Source organism: Chelonia mydas, chromosome 6 (genome assembly GCF_015237465.2).
Source record: "Chelonia mydas isolate rCheMyd1 chromosome 6, rCheMyd1.pri.v2, whole genome shotgun sequence".
NCBI classification, from domain to species: Eukaryota; Metazoa; Chordata; order Testudines; family Cheloniidae; genus Chelonia; species Chelonia mydas.
Window position 1 is genome coordinate 127953090 of NC_051246.2, and position 10513 is coordinate 127963602.

Here is a 10513-nt window from a genome sequence, read left to right on the forward strand (position 1 = left end):
AGATTCTAGCGAATGTGACCTACTTTCTGTCCTTAAGTAATGGAAATCAACAAAAACTGAACCAGAATAGCCCCCAAAACCTCATTTTTAATTCAAAATAAATCAGGAAAATGCATTTAAAAGTATTTTTGTTCTATAAATCCAATGGGTATGTGGCCTAATTTCTCAAGAGTATTTTCCAATTAAGTATGACTGGTTATTCCAGGAAGGAGTCCATCAATTTAGTTCATTTGAATAGAATGTTTTACTTTTATTTGGGGAAAGGGGGGTTAGCGTTATGAATTTAATCTGCGTTGAGCAGCAATTAGCAAGATCCATCATCATAATCAACCTGCGCCCTGTCATCTGTCCCGTTGCTGGAGATGAAAAAAGTAACGGACGACTGCAGTGCATTCCCTAATGGCTAGAGTTGAAATCTCTTTAAAATGTCTCATTTTTTGCCAGTATCCTGAATCCACAAGAGAGTCCATTGCAACACTCTGTTTGCTCAGTTGGCATTTGAGAGAAAACAAATACCACCAGGATTTTCCTTATTACATAGCCAATTATGCAGAAACTTTATAGAGTCTGAAATTTAACTGCAGCTGTGGTTTTTACATCCTGGGTTTCCAAAATTAAGCATGCAAACTATTTAGGGGTTCACAATTTACGTTAATGGTGGAATGCCATATTGCTTCATAACCACTTAATTCTACTTGTTTATCAGGAGGCTGCCAGACTTCTGACTGAGAGAGCCATCTGCTCTATATAAAAAGGACAGTGTGAGACTCAGAGGGAAGTTTCTGGTTTGTGGCCCCCAGATGTAATTTCACAGATCTCAGTCACAGTGCTATCATCCAGAATGCGACCGGTTTGTTGACTGCTGTGGCAGAAAGCCAGCACTGTACACTCTTAGTTTACACCTGCATGGAAAGATTATACGTAAAACAGAAGGGAAGGCAAAGAAATGGAAGCTTCCCCCCCCCACCCACACGCTTTTTGCAAAGAGCTACATTATTATTTATGGCTAGAGTCTGCCACCGTGACCTGCCTTGGGTAGTACTTTATTCTGTGAGTTAGTCTCACTGAAATCAATGGGAGCAAGGTACTTCTTATTTGGCCTTAATTAACTGATCATTGCAACTCCTTGTGAGGTAGGAAGATCCTGCTTCTGCAACCTGCACTGGTTCACACCGGTAAGGTTTACAAACAGGGCCTGATCCTGGGCAGGGGTGCAATAAGGGGCCGGGTTGGGGTCAGAGAGCCCCCGCCCTGACCCCCTTGGTCTCTGAACAGAGGTGGGTGGCGCAACGACAGAGCGTCTTCCTGGCTGGCATGTTAGGGGCAGCTGGGCCAAATGTGAGTGGCGTTATGACCCTGTGCACCTGCTTGCCACCCCTCAACCTTGGCAGTCCTTCTGATGTCCATGGGCACCAGGCATCCATAGGCCCTGGGAGAAGCAGAAGGGAGGGCATTGGCAATCCCAGCCCCCAGTAGCGCGGGATGATTGGATCTCGGCTTTTGGTGCTTCCTGAGGAAGCAGAGGTGCAGAAGGAGGTTGCAGTGTGGGGCTCCCAGCTCTGGAGAGCATGGGGCTAGGTGTGAAGCAATGTGGGGGAAAGAATTTAGGGCTGGGGAGACCATGGGACCGGGGGAAAGTGCAGAGCTGCGTGTGGGGTAGGGAGAGGGAGAGCTCTGGGTCCCCTTCTTAGGAAAATGCTGGTTGAACCTCTAACCCTGGGAAGTGCTGAATGCCTCCTGTGAGATGCCCTGTGCCCGTTGAAGACCATAGCAGTTGAAATGGCCTGCCGTTGGCTGACTGCATGGCCTCGTGATACCTCAGTGTCCTTCTTCAAAGCCCTTCTTAAGACTCTCCTTTCCCGCGAGGCTTACAAAAAACGGGCAGCTGGTGTACCGTGACTGCCACCTGTCAAGCTGACCAAGAGCGTCACATTGTTTCCTGGTACTCCTCCATGGGGCGGTTTTCATCCATCAGTTGTCTCTTGTCTTAGACTGTGAGCTCCTGGGGGCAGGCAACATCGTCAGCGTTCATTCAGCACGTAGCGCAGTAGGGTCCTGGTCTATGGCGATGTTCCTCAGTGCTACGGTAAGAGAAATAGTAAGTAATAATAACGGAGGGGGAGGTAAGCTGCACTGGGAAGTGGGCTGCCCCAGATCATTCCCCCCCCACAGAGCAAGGAGGGAACCAGGGCCCAGACTGTGTCTCTGAGTCTTGGCATTGTACCCCCACATAGCAAGAGCCAGTCCCTGCCCTGACGTGTTTCCAGCCTAAATAGACAAGGCAGAGGGGCAAGAGGCACAGAGAGAGGGAGATACCAGCGTCAAGTCCCACCACAGGGCTCGGAACAGAACCCAGCTCCCTGACTCCCATCCCGGTGTCCTGTCCACCAGCCCTTGCTGCCTTCCCTTTCTGAACGCCCTCTCCCTAGCTCCACGGAAGATAGTGAAACTCACATCCGGGTGCAGTCCAAGCAGGTTCAAGGTTTGTTATGGACAGTGCCAAGCAGTACCTCGAGGAGCGTTGCCTTCACATCTGCCCTCTCCACAGAGCTAGTCGGCGGTTCGCTTTAGTGGTGTGTTTTTTGTGCCTCTTCGGTTCAGCCTGTTCATATTCAGGAACGTGAAGGGTTAGCTCCAGAGCTTGGAACAGAACAGAAGAGCCCTAAATAAGGGCAACAAGAACACGAATGACTCTCCCCCACATCCCCTAAGTCCCAAAGACATCTCCATCAAAGAACGGATACCCTTCGCCTAATCAGTCAGGTGATGGAGCAAAGACTGCCCCCCCCCATCCCACTCCCTTGCTTATGTGGATCCTGGTCTGGTGCAGATCCCTGACCCCGCTCTTTGGCTAGCCAGTGGGTAGGGGAGTGGCCAATGTAGCCGGACAAGTGAGAAGGCAAAACTAAGCATCACCCTTTGAAGGGGTGCAGTAATTCCCTCCCTCTCTCCTGAGTCTCGGAGAAAAGCAGAATTGTAACTTTCGGAGTCACTGTTCCTTCGCGGGGCTCCGCCGCTCTGTGCCACTCCTCACTCTGGGCTGACTCTGGAGGCTCAAATCGAGCCTCTAGCAAAGGGTCAATGGACTTCTAGTAACGGACCCCTGTACTAACAAAGAACACACTGTTCCTATTAGCTGCCCCCCTTGCCCCAAAAAGCATCATCTTTTTTGCAGAGGAACAACAAAGCAAAACGTTTTTCATTCCAGCCCCAATTTTTCAGGGAAAGGAGAGGCCGGCTCCGCTCAGGGAGAGGCATTTTCCCTGCACACAAGTGCTTTCAAAGCCAGAATCTCTCAGCCATTTGACACCGGCTCCACTGCTGACGAGAGACACGTTGGTCCTTGCATACAAATGAGAGCAATTCACCATATCCAACCAACTTGAGCTAGGAAAATAGGTCTTGTAAAAAAGAGTTTGGGATCCACAGGCTTTCTGGGAGAGGAGGCAAAAGCTGAGTCACTCCAGGTTGGCATGCACATCAAGGGGAAACTTTCGCTAAACCCTTTTTTGCTCCCTTATTGTTGAACGTAGAATCATAGAAGTGCAGGGCTGGGAGGGACCTTGAGAGGTCATCAGTAAGTGGCAAATAACATAAAAACATAAGAACGGCCATACTGGGTCCATCTAGTCCAGTATTCTGTTTTGTGACAGTGACCAATGCCAGGTGCCCCAGAGGGAATGAACTGAACAGGGAATCATCAAGTGATCCATCCCCTGTCGCCCATTCCCAGCTTCTGGCAAACAGAGGCTAGCGACACCATCCCTGCCCATCCTGGCTAATAGCCATTGATGGACCTATCCTCCATGGACTTATCTAGTTCTTTCTTGAACCCTGTTATAGTCTTGGCCTTCACAACATCCTCTGGCAAAGAGTTCCACAGGTTGACTGTGCGTTGTGTGAATACTTCTTTTCATTTGCTTTAAACCTGCTGCCTATTAATTTCATTTGGTGACCCCTAGTGTTATGAGAATGCAAGTTGCGAAGTTTTGGGGCTTTCCCATGTAGTAGGGGGCTTTATATACCTGTCAGAATCCTGAAGAGCCCCCATTTCTGCATATCTAATATCCCCCCCATTCCTCTCATTTGTGGTCCCATCATTCATCCCACCAGCCAAGGCAAACTGAGCCCAGAGACTAGTGAATAAAGTCCCCTTTTTATCATTCAAAGGCCATGTGTTCAAACACCATACAGTTTGTGGAACAGATCCTCAGTTGGTGTACATGGGCCTAACTGCATTGAAGTCAATTGATTTAGAAAAACTGCCTGAAAGGAGGAATATATGGCCAGTAAAGTTAAGGATAATAAGGTGTTTTGTAAAGTATATTAGGAACACAAAGAATCCTAACAATGGTATTGTTGCCCTGGAATGAAAGGGTGTGTTACCCCAGAATTTAATTAAGCTAATTGCAGCCATATTGTGTGCATTTAGCCACCGGAAATTAATAAAACACCACCTAGTTAAGGGTTAATTTAAACAAGCAGGACTCCAGAAGGCAAGGTTAAATATTAACTGCAGGTTTGCAGTTTTTGCTAATTAAAATAAAAACTTAATATAAAAGCTGATTATAACTACAATAGTTAAAATGCTTTGTTAATAAGTAGTTTATTAAAGTTAAAAAGGTAATGACCCAATAGGGGTCACTATAAGCTGTGTATTTTCTAAAAGTTAGTTATAAAATATTTAAATCATAAAGTATACTTTGAAGCAGTTCTCTAAAGCTGTCCTAAAAACTTTCCTAACATCATATTCCCCAGTGGGGAAAGCAACCGGACATCGCTAACCTGCTCCTAATTACTCAGTACCGTCTCCCATTCTAGGTAATTATTTGGAATATTTTAAAACAATTGCTTATGTCTCTGTGTGCTTAAATCGAATCAATCGAATTGTAGTTTTAAATAAAAGCATGCCTACCTGCATGAATGTGTCATCAGCCAAAAATGATGTGCTCCCATTAATTTATTCCTGATATCACCTGAAATCATAGAAGACTAGGGATGGAAGAGACCTCAGAAGGTCATCTAGTCCAACCCCCTGCTCAAAGCAGGACCAACCCCAACTAAATCATCCCAGCCAGGGCTTTGTCAAGCTGGACCTTAAAAATAAATAAAACAGCTAAGTTACCACTGCTTTGAGTTCTAACAACCCTGGGTTACAGCATTGGTCCATTTGCTAGGTGGGAATGGGAGAATTAGTAATAATGCAGAAAAGGCAGAAATTTTCAATAAATATTTCTGTTCTATATTTAGGGGGAAAAGATAATGCTGTCATGTCATATGATAATACTCTTTCCAGTCTACTAGCATCTGAGAAGGATGATAAACAGCAGCTACCAAAATTAGGCATTTTTAAAGCAGCAGGTTTGGAGAACTTGCATACAAGAGTTTTAAAAGAGCTGGCTGAGGAGCTTGCTGGATCATTGATGTTTATTTTCCAATAAGTCTTGGAACACTAGGGAACTTCCTGAAGATTGGAGGAAAGCTAGTATAGTACCACTATTTTAAAAGGGTAAATGACTTGGGTAATTATAAGCCTGTCAGTCTGACATCAATCCTGGGCAAGATAATAATAGAATCATAGAAGATTAGGGTTAGAAGAGACCTCAGGAGGTTATCTAGTCCAACCCCCTGCTCAAAGCAGGACCAACACCAATTAATGGAGCAGCTGATATGGGACTACATTAATAAAGAATTAAAGGAGGGTAATATTATTGATAAACAATGCGGGTTTATGGAAAATAGATGCCGTCAAATAACTTGATATCTTTTATTGATGAGATTACAAGTTTGGTTGATAAAGGTAATAGCGTGGATGTAATATTCTTAGATTCCTGAAAGGCATTTGCCTTAGTATTGCACAATGTTTTAATTAAAAAACTAGAATGATATAAAATGCACACGGAACATATTAAACAGATTATAAACTGGCTAACTGACAGGTCTCAATATGAAATTGTAAGCAGGGAATCATCATTGAGAGGGTGTATTTCCAGTGGGGTTCCAAGGGGATTGGTTCTTGGCCCTATACTATTTAACATTTTGTCCCATGATGTGCTCCGTGTAGTTGTCTCTGGACCACCTGATGGTGTTGGACACCATGAGCTGTCTCATGAGCCGAGCGTAGCGCCGACCAACTCTACACACTCTCAGCACCGGCTCGTTGTGGGGGTCCCACACGCCCAGGGCTCCCATAACCGTGGCGTGGATCTGGACCTCGTAGCCGTGGGCTCTCAGGGTGTCAGCCAGGGGGGTGTATTTCAACACCTTCCGCGCTCGGGCCTCACGGAAGGCCGGGGACCTGTTTTCAAATGGCACCATGACGCCCACCATGAGGACCTTCTTCTTTTCTGCGTCGGTCATGACGATGTCGGGTCGCAGTTGGCTGTCTGTTCCAGGGATGGCGGAGTTGGTTCTGGATGGCGTTGTGGGGGAGCCGCCAGGCTCCGGAGCGTTGCTGGCGACCACACAGGATGTGGTGCAGGGTCTCGTTGGGATAGCCGCACTTCCTGCGGTGCTTGTCCCAGTCGCCATGGCAGACGGCTCCTACTAGTGATTTGTAGCCCAGCTCCAGACAACAATGATCATTTTGTCAAAGCGGCTCCATCACGCTGTGCACCTATGCAGAGTAGGCGTGTCTATGCAACCACAGTCTGTTCCTGAAGTCTTTTCCCCCAGCTCGTCACTAGATGTCAGGGGAGAGCTCATTCAGACCCTGCTTACACTTGCATAGGAGGAAAGGTTTCCTGTGATACCTTCCCTGCCCACAGCATATCAGCGTACAGAAGGGCAGCATTTAGCCCTCCATGTCAAATGTATTTCTGGGCCACCAGCATAATTATCATCCAAAATTACCCTCAATTGCACAACACTAATCTCCTTTTAACAGCAAGATAAAAACAATGATTTCTGCAAACAAGCTATACAGCATTCAGGCTCAGTTTAATGGATTTTTGCCTGTACATGGAGCTAGCACATCCCTCTATTCAATTTCTTATTATTCATTTTTACATTAGTAATACAACAGTAATAGGTTCCTGTTGCATTAGCGGGAAAATATGGGAGACCTCCAAAAGGGCCAACATAATAACCCCAAGGTATTTTACATAATGCCTTGTAAGAATGTCACTGTGTCAGCTGTTTATTAGATACGAACAAAATGGAACTTTCCTTAAAGGATAGTTGAAAATACTACAGAAGCTGCACACACACACACAGACATGCACACGCACACACATACACGCACGCATATGCACACACAGACACACACACACATACAGATGCACACACACACGCACGCACATAGACACACTGAACTGACCAGTATTCAGAGTGCATGAATCACATACACAAGGCCCAATCCTGCAAACCCTAGGCCCTGTTTAGACCAAGAGGACGTCTGCACAGCGGCTGGGAGGGTGACTCCCAGCTGGGACAGACAGATGCGTGCTAGCTTTGATTGAGCGAACACATTAAAACAGCCGTGTGGCTGCAGTAGCACGGGTGGCGGCTCAGGTAGCCACCCGAATACACTCCTGCCTGACGCCTGGGTAGGTACTCGGGCAGCTAGCCCAAGTCGCTGTGGCCGTAGCGTGCTGGCTCGAGCAGAGCGAGTGCATGGCTGTCTACCTGTCCTGGGAATCACCCTCCCAGCTGCTATGCAGACTTACCCGAAGATAAAGGGTGTGTGGTTAGACCGTGCTAGCGAGCACATTCTAACACATCTGAAGTTTAGTGTATACCAGGCACACTGCCATTAACACATACTAACCTATCAAAGTCTAGAGGGGAAGAGAGGCTTTGGCATGTGGTAAAGTTGACACTGCCTTGCCTACACTAGACTTTTCAAATGTGTTGGAACATGGACATTAACAGATTTTAACATTGTGTAAATGGGGGAATAGTTGTGCTCTTGTGGGGAACGTTCCTGGCTTCTGCACTACCCCGGTGAAGTGGGCTAGCGAAAGGATCTGAGTCCTCGCTCCCACTTCCTTTACCCAGTGGTCTCCCTGCCCTTGAGGACTCCCCTTCCCCTCTCCTGTCTGGCAGAGTCCTCGTAACCCCAACAAGGCTGGGCCCAGGATTCCTGGGGGGCTCGACCCCCAACCCTGCTGTGTTCACCTAGGACAGGGGTTAGGGTGTCCCCACTCCGGGGTACTCTCTCTGCACTGGGCACTTCTCTGACCCACTGACCATTACGTACAAGTTAAAGCAAATGCAAGTTATTTAATCAACAATTAATTTTAAAAAGAATAAGGAATAATGGGAAAGGTTAAAGGAAACACATCACCCTGCTCTGTGGCAGGGAACATCACAAACAGTGTCTCTGGAACGTCAGGGCAGTTCACAGTCTGTTCCTTGTAAGTCCCAGGCCCCTTCTCAGGCCCTGGCTGTGCTGTAGGGATGCGGTGGGTTGGACATTGCTCTGGTGGTGGCCACACGCTCTCAGGCTCTAAGTGGTAGGACCCTTCTGCCCAGTGTCGCCCCCACCCTGTCAGGGTTACAATCCAAGCCCAGCCTGCAGAGCCTCTTGGATGAGGCGTCTCCCTGGGCTGGGCCCGCTGCCCAGGGTCCCCCTCGGTCTCCCCAGCTGCTCACCGCACCCAGCTCCGGACTGCTCCAGCCCCAGCTCCACCACTCTGTCTCTGCACGGCTGCTGCTCTGCCTCCAGCTCCCTGGGCTGCTTCTCTGGCCCCTCTGGCTCTGGTTGCTGCAGCTCTGCTCCCAGGACAGGTCTGCTCTGCAGGCTGCTTCTGTGACTCTGCTCCCAGCACGGACCTGCTTCCTGGGCTGCTTTTCTGGCCCCTCTGGCTCTGGTTGCTGCAGCTCTGCTCCCAGGGCAAGTCTGCTCTCTCTGGGCTGTGCCTCTGGCTTTGGGGCTGCAGCTCTGCTCCCAGGACAGGGTCTGCTCTCTCTGGGCTGCTTTTCTGGCCCCTCTGGCTCTGGTTGCTGCAGCTCCGCTCCCAGGGCAAGTCTGCTCTTTCTGGGTTGTGCCTCTGGCTTTGGGGCTGCAGCTCTGCTCCCAGGACAGGGTCTGCTCTCTCTGGGCTGCTTTTCTGGTCCCTCTGGATCGGGCACAGCTCTGCTCCCCAGCTCAGCTCGGGCCCCTGCTTTCTCCTTAGCTCAGCCCCACTCTGTCTGACCCAGGCAAATCCAGCTCACACGGAAGATGGGACCCCCCTGACTCTCTGATTAGCCTGCCCGCCCTGTCATTCAGGCTGACCCGGAGCATTGGCCTCTCCCCATTGTTCCTGGGGGCTGTCCGTCTCAGGGTCCTGATTCCCCATCGACCCTTCCCCCTTTTTAGTACCGGGAGCTAGCAACTAAAACACCCCCACTGAATGTTAGTAAGGGGGCAACAGTCCCCTTACAATTGCTATCTTTAAAGCCCAGACTAGACAAGGCCTTACTTAGCAATAAAGTGAATCTAGGCTCACCTCTTCCACTGTTTAGCCTTTGCCTGTCACAAGCCCTGTTTAGTAAAGGCTCATAATATTCTCCTAGGAGGGAGGGAAATATAATTTAACACAAGTTACAGATGGAGAAACTAAGGCCAGGTATGACCCGTCCAAGATCACACAGGAATTTTCATGCAGATCTGAATATAACCAGATCCCTGATGTCTCAGCAACTGGGGCACTGTATCTCTCCAAGAACTATATCCTATCCACGTTCTTCCTTGACTGAGTTACCTGTGAAACTGCTTTTGAGCCCCTCCATCTTCTTGCAAGCTGCTTTGAGATCCATAGATGACCAACTGCTATGTAAATGCATGCATGTGTATGGAAGGTAAGTGAAACTTCTCATTCAATAAACAATCTCCCTGTCAGCTCTATGCATGGGTGCGTAAGGAAGCAGGGTGGAAGCCGGTTTTTAATGTGTAGGCATGTGTGGAATACCAGACACTTGAATGCTTCCTTGCCAAACAGTATTATTTGAATGTAATTTTCTGTATGGGTGTGAAGGTATAAGGGATAGTATTCCTCTGGGGGCAGACGCCTGCAGTGGCTGGCCAGCTAATTAGCCCCACCTGCTGCACCTGGGAAAAAAACCAGCAACTTAATCAACTGAAGGGAGACTGAGGAAAACCCTGTTGTCACAAAAAAGGCTCAGAGGAACGAGCCAGGAGCTTTTGGGTTGATGACCTCATGGGACAGACTTGGGGGGAGAGGGACTTACCCTACACAGACTTTGTGGGGAGAGGCTGTGAATCATTGAGCCTGTTTTGTTTTTTTTTTGGTTAAGAAGGCTTGAAATAAACCCATGGCACCTACTCTGGTCACTATCTCCCCTGGATTCAGCAACAGGGCCACGAGCAGGATTTTCCCATGAAGGGAGCTGACTCTGTAGCCACAAGCCTGGGTCCAGCTGGAAAGAGGGTGCTATAAGCTAGGCCCCAATGCTTTACAGTGGGGTTTTATTCGAACTCACTGAAATTCCCTTTCTCAAGGGGGTCATGCACATTCTGCACATAGCTACTATTGTGCTTAGCCCAATAAGAAAAAATCACTAAGGG

General features: G+C 48.2%; 1 long non-coding RNA gene across 1 annotated transcript; it reads right to left on the minus strand.

Moving 5' to 3' along the window:
- Positions 1–1869: 1869 nt before the first annotated feature.
- On the minus strand, positions 1870–9880 carry LOC122466336. The gene is made up of 4 exons (XR_006291753.1): positions 9690–9880; positions 4916–4976; positions 2455–2662; positions 1870–2081 (listed from the first exon to the last, which is right to left on the minus strand). It is a non-coding gene; the product is annotated as an uncharacterized LOC122466336 (long non-coding RNA).
- Positions 9881–10513: the final 633 nt, after the last annotated feature.